The sequence below is a fragment of the Passer domesticus genome, chromosome 3 (genome assembly GCF_036417665.1).
Source record: "Passer domesticus isolate bPasDom1 chromosome 3, bPasDom1.hap1, whole genome shotgun sequence".
In the NCBI taxonomy this organism is placed as follows: Eukaryota; Metazoa; Chordata; class Aves; order Passeriformes; family Passeridae; genus Passer; species Passer domesticus.
The window spans coordinates 66,135,613-66,157,152 of record NC_087476.1 but is presented as its reverse complement, the minus strand read 5'-3'; the positions used below and the strand labels follow the sequence as shown (position 1 = coordinate 66,157,152).

At 40.1% G+C, this 21,540-nt stretch overlaps 1 long non-coding RNA gene across 1 annotated transcript; it reads left to right on the top strand.

The window, feature by feature from the left end:
• The first annotated feature begins 15 nt into the window (after nucleotides 1-15).
• LOC135296822 (uncharacterized) lies at nucleotides 16-21,234 on the top strand. The gene is made up of 5 exons (XR_010358827.1): nucleotides 16-56; nucleotides 15,695-15,784; nucleotides 17,169-17,262; nucleotides 17,743-17,878; nucleotides 19,561-21,234. It is a non-coding gene; the product is annotated as an uncharacterized LOC135296822 (long non-coding RNA).
• Nucleotides 21,235-21,540: the final 306 nt, after the last annotated feature.

The window sequence follows — 21,540 nt, the reverse complement described above, 5'->3', positions numbered from 1 at the left end:
GGAGGGGCGGGGAGAGGGACCGGCCCGCCTCGCCGCTCCGGGACACCGGCTGGGAGGTGGGAACGGGAAAGGGCCGGGGCGGGAGCAAGGAAGGAGTTCCCCCGCAGCTGCTGCGGGCGGGCCGCGCTGGGAGCGGCAGGACAGCGCGGTGCGGCCCTAGAGGGGGCTGAGCTTCAGCAGAGGGCTCGGGCTGGGAAAGTGTCAGCTGTCCGTACCGTTCTTTGGCATTTGCTTTCAGTGGTGGTGGCGGCAGCGAAGTTTTCTCCCGGTGAAGTCTCTGCAAGCAGCCAACTTCTCTCCCCACCGTCCGGCAAAGAGTGTTTTATGGCAGGGAGGTCCGTGGGACTGAGGGCCTTACCAGGATGCGTGGGGAAGCCTTCCAGTGGCCGGCGCTCGCTCCCAGCCTCCATTCCCGGGAGGCAGCTTGGGGAGCTGTGGGTGCAGGGTGCTGCGCCCCGGCCCCCTCCCCGCTCTCGCAGGCCCTGCAGTGCGGCCTAGGGCTGCGTGCGGGCCGGGCCCTGCTGAGCCCGCCCGGGCAGACAGGGCCGTGCTGAGCCCGCCCGGGGCAAACAGAGCCGTGCTGAGCCCGCCCGGGACAAACAGGGCCGTGCTGAGCCCGCCCGGGCAGACAGGGCCGTGCTGAGCCCGCCCGGGGCAAACAGGGCCGTGCTGAGCCCGCCCGGGCAGACAGGGCCGTGCTGAGCCCGCCCGGGGCAAACAGGGCCGTGCTGAGCCCGCCCGGGGCAAACAGGGCCGTGCTGAGCCCGCCCGGGGCAAACAGGGCCGTGCTGAGCCCGCCCGGGACAAACAGGGCCGTGCTGAGCCCGCCCGGGGCAAACAGGGCCGTGCCCTGGCAGCAGTGACGCAGCGATGGCTGCTCTGCCGAAAAGGTTTGGGTGAACAGGGGCAAAATCATCTCCTCATCTGCAGGATTGCCATCAGACACCTACAGCTAAATTTGGTTCCCTCCTGTTCCCAAATTGATCTAATAAAAATATTTGTGTTGTTCTCTAGTTGTTTTAAAAATTACCCTAGCCAAACATTGAATCGTGCAGTGGTTTGGGTTGGAAGGAACCTTACAGATCATCCAGTCCCAACTCCCCTGACATCACAGGGACACTTTTCACTAGACCAGAGTGCTCAAATCCAGGTCCAGGGATGGGGCATTCACAGCCTCTCTGAAACAGACACTTTCTTAGAAATCAACATAAAACAAGTTTCCTGACATTAGGACTGTGTAGTACCATGGGTGCTGACTGCAGGTGCTGGGGAAAAAAAAAAAAAAAAAAAAAACCCAAAAACCCAAAACAAAAACATCCTTACTAACATACTCTCCAAATTAAACACACAGCCCAACCCGAGGTGCCTGTGCCAGTAACAAGAGAATGAAGTTGTGTGGTAGTGTCTCCATGCTGTAATGATTGTTTATCATGTAAATATCTAAACAGAATTATTTTGTGCTGGAGAGCAATGGCAACCACTCCAAACAGGAAATGTTACCGCATCATCTGGACAGCCTGTGTGTATAGAGCCAGGTAACCCAAGGGAAGATCTGACTAGCAGTGAAGGGATACCCCCAGTGGGAAAGAAAGTAGCGCTTAAAATACATGGTAACATCTATCAAACAGCCCCTGATACTATAACAGGTTTTTTGCACATACTAATTTCTTTACAATGCTTTAAATTAGTGGCTTCAGTAAAGTGATCCAGATATCCTCAGGTGGCTTTTGGAGAATGGGTATTTTCATGTCACACAGAGAGGGTGGATGCAGTGTAGATGGGAGTACGTAAAAAGAATAGCTGTTTTGCAGAATAGGGCCAGAAAAGACAGCATTCTTGGAGAAAAATTGTTTGGGGATTTTGGTTTGGTAAATTTGTTCATTTGTCATGCTATATTAACTCCATGACAATTGTTGTCATTAGTATTTACTTGCCCAGCAGTAATGATAACAGAATATAAACTGGGGGAAGACTATAACTTAGAAACTTTTTTTTTTTCTTGATGGAGGGAGGCACAGGGCAGCCTAGGTTCCTGTCAGGAGATGAGGCAAGCAAGTAACCCTGTCTTTATCCGGGAGGTTGAAGTCACATGTGAGACAATATTATTTCAAGTACAGGTACTTTAACCCATACTTTAATCACTATGGGTTCTGGTAAACCTCTCTAGCTATATCTAAACTGAGGTCTGTTTCATCACAATTGTCCATTCAGAGGGGAATTTGGCTGGCATGCAGTGAAACTTCTCCCCAGATAGCTGCCAAAGATTTATTTGTCTTGCAAGAATCAAAATGGGTTGGAAAAGAATTGTCACATACTCATGTAAGGGTGGCTGGGGTTTAGGATGGACACAGAAGCCTTGTTCCACAGGCTTAGACTTTGAGCCTTTATTCCTCACCTGTGATGCAGTAATTACATTGCTTTTCTACCTTCTGGGAGAGTTGTATTAATTGATTACTAGGCACATTCTGTAATTATATGCCAGGGTGTGAAATGTTTGCATGCTGACTGCAGGCCTCTCATAACATTAGGTAAATTGTTTTCCCTTGCACAGGTGGGAGCAAAATTGTATGTATTTCCTACTATTTGTTAGGTCTGCCTACTACCCTTTTTGTTTTACATGTCAAAAATTCATTGACACCATAGAAATTAATTCTTTCCATTACTTCCTCCATTCCTTCTGTTTTGGTTTTTTTTGTTTGTTTGTTTGTTTGTTTGGGTTTTTTTGGTTTTTTTTTTGTTGGTTGGTTGGTTGGTTTTTGTTTGTTTGGGTTTTTTTTACAAGCAAGTCAAGACATATTCTGGTTTTGGTTGGGATAGAGTTATCATATTTAGTAAGTGAGCTATTACTAACTGTACTACTAGTAGTAAACTGAATACAAGTTCTTCGGGATACTTGAGTTTTATATCAACAGTGCAAAAGAAGCATGTAATTTAACTTTATTCTTCACATACGTATTTGGAGCGATTAGAACCAATATTAAAACCAAAGAAGTCAACAAAAGTCATCATCTGTTCAGAGAGGTGTCTGTATAAAAAAGCAAGGGCAAAATGTGACTGATAATTTGCCATGATTAATAGTTTAATCAGTACTAATTACATTACTTAATGCCAAACATATAGCAGTAGATCTTGACTGAACTAATAATTTGCCTTAATTTCGTTAATATTAATTTTCATCAAGCTGGCTGATAGCTGTGTAAAACAGCTTGGAAAAATTCATTCATTTGTAGTCCTGTGTCTCTGGAGCAGTGCAATCAGTCATGCATGAGGTTATAGAATAAAATATAATCAACACCCACCTAATCTTTATATTGTGAGTATAATTTCTGTGTCACATGTAATTCTATTTTTTAACTGACTTCCCTTTGTCACTTGAATGTCAACAAAAACACTCTGTTGAACAAGGGCTATTGACATTATGGCACAGTAATTGGGATAAAAACGTAGTATTTTACCTTCAGTTGCCTGCACTGAGAGACCAGGAAAGGATTATTTTTGGCCATATTACCTAGCTTATCTGGTTGGTTGCCTTTAAATAAGATGTGTGCTTCATCTTTCAAATAAAAAATAAAAGCTCTTTGGTTTTGGTGGGTTTTGGTTTTTGTTTTTGTTTTCTTTTTTTCTCCTTTCTCTGCACTGGAGGTCTCAGGAATGAGGAAGAGAAATGTGTATCTTACAAAACAGGCTTTTAGTACCCTCTCATCCTAAAGGCTGAAGTTTGGTCTGAGTTTTTTTTTTGCCATTGCTGTTTGTTGCAACCAGTGGCTGCCCAGACACTGGGTTCCTTTGGTAAATTATGTTTATCCACATGTCAGAACACTAGCCTCCAACAGCAGCTGGATTTAAGGAACTGGCTGGCCACTGGAAATGCTACAGAAATTTTAATAGCCTCATGATCGTTACACAATGAACTGGTGAAATAGTTTAGCTTGTAAGACAACACTTCAGCTTCCTTTTTTTTCTGATCCGTAATGGCTTTTGTATCTCTCTTCCTTCTAGACTGTTTCTTCTAATTTTTCCCATGTTAGTCTCTCCTCCACTTCCTCTACACACCATTTTGCCTTATCTCCCTTCTATTTTCTTCATACCAGCTGCAATTCTTGTTATTCTTTAACAGCTTTTCTTTTTGCCCTCTTTTACTTTTTGCCCTCTTTTTTCTTTTTGCCCTCTTTTTCTTTTTTTTTTTCTTCTCCTCCTGTATTTTTATTTCCTTTTCCTATGAATGTTATTTTTCTCCTGACCTCATTTTAAGCCTTTCACTTTTTACCTTTTTTTAAATATGATTTCTTTCTTTCATACTCACTTTCCTATTCTTCTGAGCTTTTTTCTCTCTGAAGTGAATGAGAGATTTTTCATGTTTGTACTTGTCAGCCAGTGGTGAGAAAGGGACCAGCAGCAGGTTCAGCCAGTTAGACCAGGGAAAGCTGCACATTCTTGCCTGAAGCAGAGGGATACATTTAACTTACTCTGCAGTTACATTAGAAGTCAAATTCATAGCTGAAGGGATGGTGTGAGTGGCTGGAAAAGTGGATGTACGACACATGGACAATTTCTCTGTGCATATGAGGATGCAGAGCTGCTTGGAGACTGCTGTGACTGAGCAGGTTTGCACCGTGTTATCTATGTGCTTCCTTTATCTGGTGGGGGATGCACAGAGCACTTCCTCTGCTCCACGTAGTGTTTCCCAGAAGTCAAGAGCAAAATAAATCCCCATTGTACATGAATACCATGATCACAACCAGAGCGTTCTGCTGGAGCAGCAGAATGCTTTCATTTAACAGTGGGGCTTGAGGGAAATGTCCCAAAGCACTGTGATAGTAACATACAAACGGTAGAGACCAAGGCAGGAATGGAAGGCTGGGGATATTTTGGAAAAGTGGTTCTGTTGTCAAGTAAAACACTGGACAACAAAGCATATACGCAAAAGCACTGAATTAATATTAATTGAAGGTTAGATATGAGTTTACAGTCTACAAATGCATGCCTGGTTTTTGCCCACTGTATGCCACCAGCTGTATGAGAGCACCCATTAACAAAAGCTAAGATTATGTGATAGTATTAAGCCTGCCTGGGGCTTTGCTTCCTGCCAGGCACTATGACACACTCTTGTCTCCCGACCACAGATTTAACTGAGTGATACAGGCTTGAACTTGTAAAACATTCTCAGCATACAGGAGAGTTCTACTTGTACTCAAATGATATAGTTGGAGAACTACAGGTACTGTTGTAAAATATATCTCAGATGCATCTATGCAAAACTATTATTAGACAACCATAAATATATATTGGAGAATCCAGAAAAATAAATACTTATTTTTATTTAAGGCCAGTAAATTAATGGTGCAAAAAGTGAAGTAATGGAAGTATCCTTCTGTCCAGAAGAGTGAGAGAAACCAGCCATGAAGAGGTCGAGTCAAACAGTGGCATTTACTGGCAAACTCCTGGAGAGAGTCCCTGATGATCACAGGCAGAAGTCTCCTTAACGAGGCCTGATGGTCTTGCACAGAGGATGGGATAGTCTTTCTCACCTGTAGTCTGTGCAAGTAAATGATGGACTTGGAATACCATTTTCACCTGGCTATCAGGTTACTTGTTCCCTACTTGCAGGTTTCCTGTTACCCAGATTCCAGGCTATATCCATTTTATCTTTACTTCTGTCCTTTTGAAAAGTCTTTTGTGCTTTTCAGTTGTCAGGAAGTGGAGGGATACCATACTGTTAAGGCACTGAGTGACTGAGAGACTCTCTCATCATCTCCCTGGGACTGCAACACACAAAGCAGGAGCAAGCTGTAGTGAAAGTGCTACAGATCTGCTGATTCCTTCCCTGACTTCTTTAGGTAAATCTCCATCTGCATAGACATCAGACTGAGAGAAACAGCTTTTGAATTGTCTCCCCTGCAAATATTTATTTTTTTCATCTTTACATACGAGAATGGAAACTCTTTGCCTTCATTTTGAGCACTCTGAAGAAGAGAGTTCAATACTCTAGTATTGAACCAGTGGAATGAGCACCCGGTGTGTTGTTGGCAGGCAAATTTGTGGCAAAATAGGTAAATACTTACAGAGCATCATTGCAAGTCTGAAGACTGAGGCGAGGAGGGAGGACGGCCATTGACTGGGATTCAGATAAGCAAGATGGAATAGTTATTGAAATACTGAGGGGATTATTATGATAAGCTTTCTTCCTTTGCTAGCTGTTCGCTCTAGCTTGTGCGTGGACATTTATTCCCCCAACAGCTTTTCCCACATTCAGTAGCCATGCTCTCCATTCTTCTCAGTACTCCCAAGCCATGTGCTAGGAAGGAAACAGAAGTTCTTCCATGCAATGCCTTTACTTTCCATCCACAGTGACTCCACCTGATCTCTTCCATAAAGTCAATGTCATTTTGATCTCTCATCAGCATAGAAGAAGAATTATCTGTGTGGTGGTGATTAACTCTTACCATCTACAGCACAACATAGAGGCTGTGAGCATTTGAAGGTGGGGAGAGATGAGAGGATTTACTCGGTCAGCAGCAAACTGTAGTATCTCCAGCTGGGCATGGGTGGACTCTGCAGTACGCACCACCCAGACATAAGCTGCACTAGGAAAGCATTTTTTGTGTGCTTTAAATGGTTCTAAGACTGAAGTAATGAAAGGCACTAGAAATTCCTAATTGTGTTTACGTTGATAACTCACCATATTGTTTTGTGTCACTCTTAACTAAAAATCCTTATCATTCTTAGCTTATCTTGGTTTAAAAACGTACTTTTCCTGTATCACACTGAATAATATCTGCAGCTACAGAAATGTGACTGAAGATATGACTTGCAAACATAGATACCAGATTACATAGATGCTTAGAGTGATGAGTGACAATCAGACACTATTGTAAATAAATCCATGTTGATTGACACATTTAATTTTAAGTCATTAAAATCTATTTAATTTGTATCAACCCTTTAAAGCAACAGCATTTATTGCATCTTTCATGGGGAGCAAAGTAGGAAAACTGAAACAAAAAGCATTCTATGACCTTTTGTACACTTTTGTAGTAAGTCCCCATTCTGCTCACACACTTAAGCAAAAGAAATTCAGTCATCATGACTCATCCCATCCTCTGCACCTTCTAGAGTTCACTCCTGTGCATGAACTTCATCACATGCAGCCAGCTTCTTATTTTTTGTGGTGAGGCATAGAATGAAAAAGATAACTATTACAGCAGACCTGGAAACACAGCTAATATGCATGTAGGCTTAAATATACATAATGCTTATTCACTCATTACACGTTCAGCTGAAAATATAGATGTTTTCCACTGCCTTCTTTGCTGCAAAATTTCACAGCAATGACAGAAAGCATGGCAATGCCCTTTTCTCTCTCTCTTCACATTCAAAAGGGCAAGCTTCTCTAGCAAAATAATGTAACCATACTTATGCATTTTTTGTTGACCTCAGTGCTGTTGTGTGGCTTAAATATGAGGCCATGTAATGGAGCAAGCTGTATTATGATCAAAGTATATAACAGTCTCATTTATGTGCAGATTGTGTTGGAATTTACATTGCCACTGAGTGTCTTTCTTACAACTGGCTTTAACTGTGAATTGCTAAAATTAGTGTTTGAACTGAGGTGTCCAAAACCTGACCAATTTGAAGGGTTTTTTTAATGGATACATCAAGTTTGATGCATGCTACCCGTTGTCAGTTTTCAAGATCCTACTACCAAGGAGAGTTCAAATCTTTCCAGTCTAGAGGCTTTTGATCTTTGATTTGGGACAGTCATTTCCCCCCTCCCACCCTCTCCCTCCCCCCCAAATAGTTTGTTATTGAGAAATGGTTGAACAGGTCTTGTTGGCAGGTTTTAGAGCTTCTCAGCCTGAGGCAGACACCTGGCATGGATAAGGTTTGCTTAGGTTTCAAGCAGGCTAAAGAAAAACAGTGGAGATTCCCAGTCTTCATTACTGAAAAAGCTAGTAGCTCCTTCTGCAATACTGTATTGTCTTATCCTCATTGCTCCTCTTTCCTGTAGGTGTTTGGACCATGGTTTTATAGGCTGCTCTCAACCATACAAAAATGCAAACAAAGCATACTAAATAAACAAACAAAAAACCCCAAGCCAAACAAAACCAAAAACAAACCAAAACAAAAAAAAACCCCAAAAACCGCCACAAAAACAAAAAAAAACCCCCACAAACAAAAACAAAAAAATCTGTCAGGCTCAATCTGTATCAAATTGTATTTGATAAATAATAAATGAGAATGTATTAGGCTAAACAATATAGTGTGTTTTTCAGTCATAATTTCTTAAGGAAAAGTATGGAAATAACATATTTGGAAGACAGTGTGAGACTACTATGACTGTGTGAGAATGAAGCTGGGTTTAATGCCCAATTACTTTACCTGTATTTGCAGACAAAAAAATCTTAAGGTTCATCATTCACTGATTTTTTTAAATTTTTTTATTTTTTGATTGGTTTGTAAGCAGGATTAGAGTGCCATTGAAGCCATTTTCTTTCTTGAGTATATATTCCATCACAGTGTTCCAGTTCTTAACCTGTCCCTGGCTGTATGTGCCTTTTTTGCTGGATCCTCCCTGAGGAGCAGCACCACTCAGTCCACAAAGAGCTGGCGGCCAGGGAGTGGGGTCTGAGCACTTTTGCCAGCTGGCCGATCAGCTGAGGGACAAAGACAATAGCTTATCTATTCTTGCTCTGGTCAGCTCCCAAGACATTCTTGTCCTTCAGACTGGCATGACTCCTGGCTCAGTGCCAGCTTTCATCACTGTACTGCTGTTCTACATACACACAGCTTCTTTTTGCTAGTTATTTATCATTTTTGCATAACTTTACTTTTTTTTTTGTTTTGTGGTGGCCATCTAAAGAACTGTTGCCTGTTTTCTGCATTGTTAGCAACAGTCGTAAGCTGCTGTCAGTCGGATCTTGTTAAGCTGCAGCTTTATTCCATCAGCCTCTATTCTGGGAAGCCTACACACCTCTAAACTGTCTGAACATAAAAGGAAACAAAGACCTCACTCCAGGCATAAATCCCAGCAGCTGAGCATCTGTGTTGAATGCTTTTGAAATACTGTTCTAAAAGGTAGCTGCAGGTGGTTTTGTCAGTAAATAATTTTGCACTTGTCCATATGTAATGTTTCAAAAACCTAGTTTCACTGGTTTTTGCTTGTTTTTTTTTAATCCATTAGGCTCCATAGCTAGTTAGAGAAGTGAACTAATTAAAGAAAATAATGAGCCATACCCATATGAGATCAAGATATTTGGAAATTTTTTTACAAGCTGAATAACAATCAAGCTGAAAATTAGAATGTAAATGTTGCTAATTCCATGAGCAAGGAAAGGGGCATCTGGTTTAATGTCTGCTATCAAGATTATTATTAGATGGTTTTCAAAGTACTGCCAAGAGAGTACGTAAAACTGCCACTGAGTTGCATATTTAGGTTCAGTATTGTTCTCCCAACTGGAGTACTTGGAGCACAGTTACAATCCTTATCTCGCTTTCCATCTCACCATGGTAACAGGAGTTATGTACCAAATATTTCTACTTCCAAGTACCTTATTTTGTGAACAGCCTGTTTATGTCAGAGATAATATTTTCAGGTTATACTTTATATCATTCACAAGCAACTAATTCAGCACAGACATCTCACGGTCCACCCATGATGAAAATTGTAGCCTAAAATGAAGTGCTGACTTTCTATCAGTACCTATTTTTGTTTCTTCAATGTATCTTTTTTATTTTTTTCTCCTACTTTCTCCTCATAAGACATTCTACTGAAGAAATGTAACTTCTCTAAACAACTTCTTAAGATACACTTTAAGTTTACAAGTTGTTTGTTAGTTTGTAATTTAATTTATAGAAACAAAAAGTACCTAAATATTTCAGAAATTATGCAGTCTGAAGTTTGTTCCCTCGTTTATTTAATCTAATCCTGTAACTAATGGTGATGATCTCAACAAATTTAAGGGTGTCTATTTGCTTTTGTCATAGAGATAGTTCTCAAATATTAACTCTGCCAGTGGAATGAAGTATGGTGGACCACAAAAGCAAAGCCATTCCTTTGCAAAGCTGTTGCAGCTCTGAGTCAGTGATTTTGTCTCTATGAAAGACATAGTAAGTTCTTCACACATAACTTCCAGATGAAGGACATTTTCTTCCTAACAATAATCTGGCTGGTCACAGAGCTCAGGACTCATCTCTTCTGAGCTACTTTTGCAGTTTCTTGCTGTCCTAGATGCAAAACACCAAAGAATCCAGTTCTTGTCAGAAAGAAAATCACTTACAGAACAGAGAGTTACAGATTGCATATATAGAAGTTCAGTTTAGAACTGAAGGTGTTTATTTAAAATGTCCCAAAGCTACAGTTGACATTACTTCCTTTTGCTGGGTCTAGCAAACACTTTCTATCTTACATGTGATTGCATGTGTGCTAGAGATCAGAGAGCTTTTTTATCAACATTGGTTCTCAGATGCCTATAAAGTTTTAACAACCATAAGCAGTCTTTTCAAAAAGCTGCTTGTCACATGACATATGTGGATACCAACCAAGTTTTCTTTCTTTTTGTTCTTTTTCTCCTAAATGAAAAAATTTCTTCCGGCAGCTTCCAATGAACTACTTCAAAGAAGTCTCAAGTCCTTTTTTTTTCCCCCTGATGACCCACTATTCTGTGTCTTCTCAGAAAATTAGTCAAGATGTTTGAAATTTAAGGAGTGTGCAAAACACCAAATTTGATGGGTTTTTTTTAAACCAATAATGGATTTCAAGAGTCCTGATTTTATTTTCAATGTTTTTTTACAGTGAAGACATATCTATAAAGGGGTATGGCCTGCAGAAAATTCACTAGTTTTGGAAAGCTACAAGGCTGACAAAAAAACAGTCTCAATCCCACACAGTACTGAAGTTATGCTTAGTGTCAAATATATGAGTTAGTGTAGGAAAGCTGAGATTCATGCCTCAGAGCTAATGTGTTCCGTGCTCTCAAATGACTGATGAGAGAGCAAAGACTACAGGTTACCTGCACAGATTTGGTACATCCAGCAGTGGGAGTTTCTTCCATGCCCCTCATTTGCTGGATTTAATCACACATCAGCCAGTGGTCTCTTAACCTCTGTGTTTAATATACCAGAAACCTCTGCCATTCTAGATAGCGTGAATTCTCACCACGTGCTGTCACTTTGGTGGGTATTTTTCAGTGGACTTTTTGAACAGTACAAGTGACTGAAACCATGTTTTTGCTTAGGTAGGAAATAAAGTTCTACTTGAAAAGCTAAGCATTCAAAATCATGAAATTTCAGAAATGAGGCTGGCCAAAGAACTTTGATTTGGCACCATATAAGTGCCAGTCATTAATGGCACAACTATATTCTTTCCCTGTTTCCAGCTCCCTTCATTGTAGTGCAGTATGCTTAGAGAATCCAACATCTGTTCACTATTTTTATCCTTGTTGCTTAACTGGTGGCTATACCTTGGAATGAGTGCAGAATTATTTCTTTCCTTATGATCCTTTCCAGAGCATACTAGAGTGCAACGGTGTCCAAATGAATCATGAACTTTAATGATCATATGGCTGCTATGAGATAAAATGAATCATTATCTCCATTTGATGTCCATGAAAGTGGAACAAAATCCTCTCTGGAGGCCACGCAGGGAGTCGATGGCAGAATTGGAATTTGGGACCCAATCCAGTGCTCATTCTCCTGGATGAAACCATTTTCCTCCAGGAAGTGCTGAGCAGCCTTGGCTCTCATTGACTTTGCAGTTTTGAGCATTCATCATGCCTGTTCCCCATCAGAGCACTGGTAATCTTAAAAAGCTTAACCAGAAGATAAAAGCCCAAATACATACAGTGGCTCTGTGCCTGAAGCAACAAATCCAAATGCCTTATTTAAAGAGGCTTTTCAGTGGAATTATGAAACTGAATGAAATTGCATATTTCCATTTTACTAATGCTTCCTTTCTTCTCACTTCGAAACCCATATTTCTTCCTTGTGACTTCTTCAGTGTACTCACTGGGGAAGACACCACTCGTGCTAGGGATGGCACAGAGCTACACTGGGGACGACTGTCATGCCAGAGCTGGTGTGATCACTCATGAACTGGAACACTGCTGCCCTGCTGAATGTGGGATGGACCCTTCTATCTGATTCCTGTAGTGGGATTTGGGCATGTAGCATAAATCCGGTTCCTTACTTCTCTGAAAGTTATTAGGACTTAATTAAGGCTGGAAGCCTCCTACATATGACTGAAATGAATGAAGTTGTTCAATGCCTGGTGTTTGAAGGATGGATGGGCAGATGAACACACAGTCCTTGTAAACACATAGATTATCCTTGGCAAACCACAAGCAATTTCTATTTCCTACAAAAGAAAAAACAATGTTCAACAAGAGACGTGTTTCTAGTTCTGGGAAGGCAGAAATAGTCACAGATATATATGAGGTTTTGCACTTTCAGTCTCTTTTAGATGAAGGTTGCTCAGATATTTGCAGGGATAATAGCAGGAGAAAATGTTTGGATAGGTAAATCAAAATAATTTTCTTTCAACCGTCATGTTCTTAAACTAGACAATAGAATGCTAATATATTTCAGGCACAAAAAAAGTACATAAATTGGTTTGAAAAATCTGGAAACTAAAAGCTATGCACTTTCATACCAGTGCCTCAGGTCATTCAATTTCTTTAGATTTTCTGACAAAATATGCCTCTTGGTTAATATAATTTAGCTCAGTTAAACTTGTAAAAGAATAAAGGTAGTATATACTACGATAATTGCTGTTTGATGAATGCATGCTGATTGTCCATTCTTTTGCTAAAATACCCTCCTCAGTATGTTGTGGAGGGCATACTTTTTTAAGGAATTTCAAAAAATAGACCCATTTTCTGGGCTTGTCTAGAATGTGCATTTATCGCTAGTTACCCAAACCTTCATCTTTTTTGAAGCAGTTAATTGGGCTTGATGTGGTATATGCTCCATAGAATTTTCAGATGAGTTTTAAAACTAGATACTACATGCTTTGATCTGTGGGCATTTGGGGTAATGTGGTTGCATGCAGAGAAATGGCCTTTGGTGGAGGTTGGCAAACACCAGAACAAGTCCTTGTGAAACACATGCAGTGAAGTCTGGTGGATTTCCTCCCACTTCTGCACTGACTAGCATGTGTGTTTGCTGTCTGTCTCTGTGTTCACTTCAAATAGTTCATGATGATCAAAACACACCACCGAATTATCCAGAGAATTCGGTGTTTCTTGTGACATTTGAGACTGCTCAAAGTTTGGATGACAGCTCACTTTCTCTGCCTGCCCTAAGTTATCACTGTATTACACCAGGGTTTTCCATTTTGCATCCTCACTCCATGAGAACTCTGAACAGCTGTGAGAACGATCATCTGGGAGCTTCTGGTAATTGGTACAGTATTTTAAGGAGTCCCAAAATTAAATACTGAATAGATGGATTTTAAGTTCATGCAGCCCATCTATAAAGACTGAAAGCAGAGATGATAGCATATGTGTGGCATATGATTAAACCTCTTTAATGACTCCCACAGAGTTCACAGAGTGGAGAAGCACCTCACAGCAGTGGAAATATTTGCAGTTACAAGGGGAAATTACTGTAATTGTAAACCCCAAGAACTTGCAGCCTACTTGCACATAGAGAAGACACCAAGGAAGGCAATTATCTTATGCTATGAACTCACAACCTGAACAAGGCTAATGGGAAAGTTGAGCAGAATTATAAAATTATTCTAATCTGAAGAACATTGTCTATTAATCTGTTGTTTTGGTTTGTGTTTCACAAACGAATAAAATCTCACTTCCTTGAGTGACATTAACAAGGCAAAAGGCAAAATGTTCCCAAATAATTTAAGGAGCATATTGTTTCAAGAAAAATCATGTGATAGACATGGAAGCATTTGAGAACATTTCTACACAGCATGACATGCTCCTGGGTTGTTCTAGGACAGCTCTCCCTATTTGCAGTGAAACAAATCCATTCTACAGGTGATGAACAGGACGTGGCTGTCCTTTATTTTTTGCTCCCTTTCTGCTAGGAAGGACAAGCATGACTAGTAATGACTTCTCTTGTTGAGCTGCAAACATTGCTTAATGTATTCTTAGTTGCTTGACAATGAGTTTCTTGAATTGTAGGGTTGCTGTGAAATGTAATGAGCAGACTGTGCAGATAAGAAACTTCACACCAGCGGATCTGGTTTCATTATGTAATCATTCATTTCTACTCTGCAAGCTCATGCTTGTACACCATGTTCCTCAGCTTTGACACCCTTAAATTAAAAACAGGCCTGCAAGGACCTACTTATATTTAATAATGATACAAATAATATGAGTCTTATGAGGCACAAGAAGTATATAGAAGTGTAAATTTTTCTCACATTCCAGTTCTTCTCTATAAACCAATCACACTTCGTCATTTAACTTGTTAGACTGTGTAGTTATTTGAATGAATCAATTACTCTCTTAAATCCAAAGAGTGATAATCCTTATTATTAATTTAAAACTGCATATCCTACAATTTTCACTAAACAGAAGCATACCATGTCTAATTGCAGAGGTATAAATATTAATTTTATGGCTCAAAGCCCCTGTTCTCAAGGGGGTTTTTTCACCCTTTTTCAAGTTCACTGTAAGGCTATGGGTTATGGTACGTTTTCATTCACAACATCACATTTCTTTCCAGTAATCTGACATCTTCTCACTATGACCTGACTCACAGAAGACTGAAGCACCAATGCCATACCTAATTATAATTTACATTATCATAGCATGTTGTCACTTCATTACTTGTGTTCTAAGTTTATGTCCACATGTCTAGCTGTTGAACTGTAGTCAAGAGACAGACGAGGAGAGCCATAATATTGCTAATTAGTTTTAATGTTAGAAATGTCAGGCAGTGATAATTTTTTCAAAATTCTGAAAGAGGTGAAAGCAAACTTGTGCCTAAGAATTATGAAATGTAGGAAATTGGATAGTATTTTATAAATCTCTCATTCCTGTGATTTTTTCCCCAAAGAGAAAAATGATGCCACATAAAAAGAAATTGTAACTGTAATCACACTCCAGTTGTCTCCCATCTTTCCCATCCTTTCTCCTGAAAGTATTATGACAGTTTTATCTTTTTTAGACAATTCTGAGATATTTTAAGTACAAAGTTCAGATACTTTTTCCAATTTACTGACAATTTAGACAAAGAGGTATCTCCACCCACACTAAAAAAGACACAAGATCTCCAGAGAGGAAGAAGATTCTGCTTTTATGATCAACCGTAGCAAAACCAAATCATTAGCAAAACCAACACATTTATAATTTCCTATTGTACATGTCGGCTAAAAAGTGTTCCTTGTCCCGTGTTTTCTTTCTATCACTATTTTGACTCTGTTTGCACAGCAGTTTTTCTGAGAAAAGGAAGACACCAACACTACTGTTTGATTAATGCAGATCTTTCCTATTATTGTGCCTCCCTGACATTCTTGTCATTGACTAAAATGGGACAAGGATCTTCTGTTGATGCAAGGTCAGCTGCTGCTGGGCTAAACAGCAACAGCTTCTCAGGTGGAAGTGCCTGAGCAGAGCATTTGAGCAAAACATTTGACTTCTTAAGGGATAAGGCCTAGTTTCACAGCTGTCAGGACAAATAGTTCACAATTATTCTGAGAATGACTGATCAACTATGTTTGCTGTTTTTACAGGCTGACTTAACTTTAATAGTGTACTACTAAGGTTAAAGCTGGTTCTGAATCCTGAGGATGTGTCCAGGCTGAACACTGCTTCTTTGGGAGGTAGGTGTGGTGTGAGCTGTGCAGGGCAGCAGTGGCAGCTGGTGCTGCAGAGCTGTGCCACCTCACTGGGTAATGCTGTGCAGCCAGCCCCCTTTGGCAGACGTAACTGTACAGAAGGAAGGCAGTTTTGGCAGCTCCACTTATGTTTTCTGTGTGGCTGACACAACCAGACCCACAGGGAAGCTATTCATATACGTCAAGTTTCCACTCAGGAACTTCGCAGAAAAAGCCTTGTTCACAATTCAAAAATTTTGATATAACTTCTGCCATCAAAATCTGAGGCTGTGAAACAATAAGGATTGTCATATGCAATCACGTGTTCACAAAGTATTTTTGGTATGTATCCAGCCATCTGTTCTGATAAGCTTTTTCTCACCTATTTGTCAGTTCTGAGCAAAGCACTGTGATCATTCTTATTTATAATATTACCCCAGTTCTCCCTAGCCTGCTGACATCTACAATGTAAATTAGTTACAGCAGTAGAGTCTCCGTAGTGAAAGCACGAGATTTTTGCCACACCACTCCCAAAGGATAAGGGGTGTGCAAGAGCAGCTCAGCTCCCTCTGCCCTGCACAGCTGGAGGGGAGCTCTGAGGAGCCAAAGCAGTGGGAATGAGGCAGGAGCTGGAGTGAGTGCAGCAGAGAGCTCTGAACCTCAGGAAGGCATATCTCTAGTGGGGCTATGCTGTATAGTCAGAGAGCTATATTGGACCATTCATTGCCTTTGGTTTCAACTCTAGATTACTTCAACTTATTGAATAAAATTACATAATACTTACAGTGGGAATAAATATTTAGGCCTTTTTTTAAATTTTAAAATATCTCCTGGACTTGGAAAACACAAGAAGAATATTTTATTAAGAGGATAAGGAGACAATGTGCCACAGGCAATTCAAAGCAAAGAGGAGCTAAGACAGGACAAAAAACAAGTGTCAGATAAATGAAGCTGAGATTGCCTGAAAGAGGGGAATGGCTGAAAGGATTTAATGGAGATGCAGACTATAATCTAAATCCTATGTAGGCAGTCTTTGGACTGAGCTAAATAAGCTTTGGATCATGACCAAAGACAAATTGTGTACCATGTAACCCTCATGAAAAGTTTTTACACAGGCATTTTGATCCACTTAATAATTAAGGTCACCAGCAACATCCCTTCCATTTCTGGAGTTCATTTTGCAACATACTATGCATATCTTACTGAGAACTCACAAAATGCATTTTAGTCTAAAAGTGATTAGGAAATTGCAATTAACATGTGAGAGCTGGAACTCAGGAATAGTCAATAAATACAGCACTTACAGCTGAGATGTTATCAGTCTTACCCTTCACATAGGAATGGATGAGTTTTCAAAAGCTACTGTGATGTAACAAAGTTTGCAATGCAGGTCTGAAGAAAATTCAGGAGCAAGACACAGCCATGTGTTGTAGCCATGGGATGATCACAATGTTCAAGGTTAAGCAGCTCTCATGTGTCTTCAGGTTAGTACCATGTATAAATGCATTCTGGTGCTTTTGGAATGTTGTATTTATTTTAAGAAGCTGAATACTAATCTTGAAGGCATGAATGATACTAAGAAACTGGATTTTTTTTTATCACTGGAAATAATCTTAAAATTATTAAATAATACAGCTCAGAGCAAAAAGAAGTGAGTTCAATATGGAAATATTTGCATGCTATTTCATTCCTCTCTCCTAACCTCAGGGAATCACAGTTTAATAAAGTGAAGACTGAATTCAGTTTAATGAAAGTGAATATGACAAAACCTTCATGTAATTACGAAAATAAGGTCAAAATAAAGTAGTTTTAACCTGGAATGAGCCTCATAAGAGCAAAATGAAAGCTAGACTCAGTTTTAAACATATTGAGAAATGCTCTGAAAATAATTGATCATGCATGTGAATATTAGGCAAGAGAAAGACTATTTAGTTCCACTTCATGTTATTAAATTTATTATTAAGTCCAACAGCACTTGGAGGATGGATATTCCATGGGATCCCTGAGCACAGTGGAGTCTCTTTGGTGGAGAGACAGAAAGAGAAATGAGATTATGAAGAATTCCTGTTCTCATTTGATAGAAGATAAACTGAACACCAGGTGATGTTACTTGCACAAAGTCAGTTTTCAACAGAGCAAGCAGTACTAAACTGGATTTTCAATTCATTTTAGGATGGATAAATCGAATTTTTTCTTCTGGAAAAATACTAATATAAAAAAATATTTTAAAAATCCCATTTTGAGGGTTCTGAGTACTTATAAAATTAAGTAGAAGGAAATTTAAGTAAAAGACCTTTGCATCAGAAAGTCAAACAATTTAACCGTCAGAATGTTTAAAAACGTACTAGCACTTAGAGGATTAGGAGTTTCCTGAAAAAGATTACATAAAATGCTTTGGGGTTGGGTTTGTTTGGGATTTTTTTCCCCTAAGTATTTCTGTTACCTTTTCTGTCTTGGAACAAAAAGCAAAATAGTTAAACCTCTATATGTGTACAACATGGATATGAACTCCAATCAAATATATTTGCAGAAAAGGCATGCTTATTTGTGAAGAGGATATAAACTTCAGAGCTAGGAGCTAAATGTACCAGTGCATACTGACCCTGGGCTCCGAGGCTGTCATAGAACCTTGGTTTTACTGAACATTTTAAGGTTTATACGTGCATTATCTGAAACTCAGTAATTATTCAGATAGAAATGACTGGGAAAGTATTTTAGTTTTTTGGTTGGAAACTAATGAGTTAAAACTCTAAGGAATCAATATTTCTGTTTTGATGAAAATTTCATGAGAAAGTAGTAGCACCTACAGTGTTTTTTCTGTTCATAATCAGTATAATATTACAATAATACTAATTGTCCGGCAACATAATAGAGTGGAGAACCTCTTGATTCAGAACAGCACCTTAAATGAAGGTTTCTTGTATTATTTTATATTGGAAGATGAATCACAGCCAAGGACTCATCAGGACACTAATACTTTGCATTAAAAAAAACCCCCAAATATGCACTTGCTAAGTGACTAGAGTTAAGAAGTAGAGAGATTTTTCTACCTATTGTTATTGAACTTGTCCTGCACTGAGTCACATAGCCTGGTGCATCACATGGCTCGGAAGGAAGCAGGTAGCCAAAATTATGCAGTGGGTGCTGCGTTTTTCACCCACACACCTCGTGGAGTTCATTCAACATGAAAACCTCTCTCTGGCAATGCTTTCTGTGAGCAGCTCCTAACACCCACTGAAGAGAACCCCCTGAACACCCTGCAGTGTCTGTTTGCATTTGGTCCTCTCCTTCTGGAAAAGTAATAGAGCACTATGGAAAGTAGTACTAGTACTTACTCTGTAGAAAGTAAAAATACCACTGGCAGTGATCCTTCTAGCTGAAAATTCACAGCTACTTATGCAGAAGAGTATAAAAATCTCCAGTCTCCCCCCTAGCCTCACCTGCTGGGATGCTCACGGAAACAGGACAGTGTGTGGATGGCTGCGCTTCCCAGAAGGGCAAAACACATTCCAATCCAGCCACTTCTTGATAATGCTGCCGTGTACCTGCCTCTAAGTGCAATCACAGGCATGGACTAAAGTCTCACCATCACACCCAGCACAGAAAGTGGCTGTGATTTTGTGTGCAGACTGAAAACTACATTGTGCTGATAAGAATCCTGGGGAGTTAAAGGGCAGGGGTGTAGATTCTTTTCTTCTTTCTTGCCAAGGTCAGGATTAAATGCATGAGATGGTATCTCTTTTTTGGAGTCAGATGTTTATTAGTTCTTATCTATATTACAGGCTCACAAACCATGACTTCTACAGCACTTCACTCTAACAAACTAAAAATGGAGCTGCATCCCTCTCTCTACAAGGCCTTTTAAGGATAAACTGTCCAATTAAGAAATGACACCTAAATTATTTTTACTTTTAGTCCAATAACCCATGGCCTGCAATGCAGACTTTTTTATCCAATTGGATATATGGATAAAAATGGATCTATACATATACCACCCAAAGCCATGAAGAAGGTGTAGAAGAAGGACCAGCCACCACCCTAAAATCTCCATCATGCTATATAAATATTACTATATTCCAAAACCTTAAACTCTAAGTTTTCCACAATGTGATAATACACACCTCTATTCAAACTACACACCCATAATCCCAGTTCTGTTATTCCATTTTGGAATCCTTCTCCACGGCCTCAGCTTAAAAGCAGTGTTCTCTTGGGGGTCAGTGCCTGACAGCACAGAAAGTCTAAAATTCTCAGTAACCAGGGTTCCAGCACAGGGGGAAAACAGACAGAGAACACTTGTTTTCTGCACAAACCCTAAGGAGGGCCATGATGAGCATTTCATCCAAGCCCAAGGGAAATCAGGTTTCTGAGAGCTGTTTTTCCTCGACAGCAGGTTGATGCAGGCTGGCCTGTGCATAGCCCATCCACAGCTGCTGGGTGCTGCTGCTCTCTTGGCACTGCCATTTTCTGTCCCTGCCACATGTGATGGATAATCTGTCATGCCAAGCTTTGTTTCCTGCACCTGCCTCCCTCTTTAATATCCAATGTCTCTTGAGTCCAGGAGCTTCATATCAAACTAGCCAAAATTTCCAGGACTTCAGAATTTGAATTCCTGTAGTGTCAACAAAAATAAATCAACATAATAGGCTCCATAAATGAAAATATTTTCATATTTTCAGTGTATCTGATGAACAAGACTGGTCCTGTGTAGTGCAGGTCACAGCACCCGTTGAGTACCAAGATCAGTAACCCAGTTCCTCCTGACTGAGAAAGTAATCAGCTTTGCTCTTGCCAACAGTGGTTTCAGAAGCATGCAAGTGCACTGAAATATATACCTCCTCTGGGGAGAGAAGAGAGTTTTAAACTGGAGAGGACTGGAAATCTGGAGCTTGAGTAAGGCTAATCTATAGCACTTCCAGATTCTGTCTGTATTTTTCTCCAGATGTCTGCCGCTATCCAGGTTATTCTGGCACATTTGAGCTGGAAAATATTGTGAAATTTAAAGACTATTGTTTAAAATTAAAATTATGCAAATGAGAGAAGGCATGGATAGTGCCTGAAACTAGGGCCAGTGCCTGGAAAGAGCAGGCACTGGGAAAACCACCATCTGCACAGCCTGAAGAATAATAGCACTGAAATGCTGATCTATGGATTGGTGTTTCTATCTGCTGTGGCTTCCAGCAAGCTTTCATTGAATTTTTCACTGCGGCTGATACCTATTGTCCTGTATGCTCTAAAAATGCCAGTGATTGAGCAGGATAAATTTTTGTTTTGGCACTAAAATACACAGAAAATTAAAGAGAATCATGCTGCCACCACCATTCAAGTGCAGTTCTGTGTTTCTCTAACATATAAATGTTTGCATTTCTTAAGTTTGTCAATTTCAAACTGACCAATTTCAAGAACTAAGGAACTTCATATCTGTTCATATCTTTTCTTGTAAAAGCAAAATTAAGGAAGATTTGGTATATGCCTATCAGGAGCTCCCCAAGCACAGTGACCTCGGTGTTGGTCAAATGTCATAATGGGAAAGGAGCTACCTCCAAATGTAATCCAAGTATGACAAGCCTGTGTTGGAGAATAAAGAATTTTAACTGCAGATGTTTGAGGTGTGCTGTTCCAGTATGATTCAGGGCCAGGTGTTAGATCTGACTTATTCTCTTTAGCATCCCTGTAGCCACCGGGGCTTCTGTGTACAGCAGCACACGTTGAGCTGGAGCTGCAGAAGACTCACCCCTTCCTGCTGCTGCCAAGAATTGTCC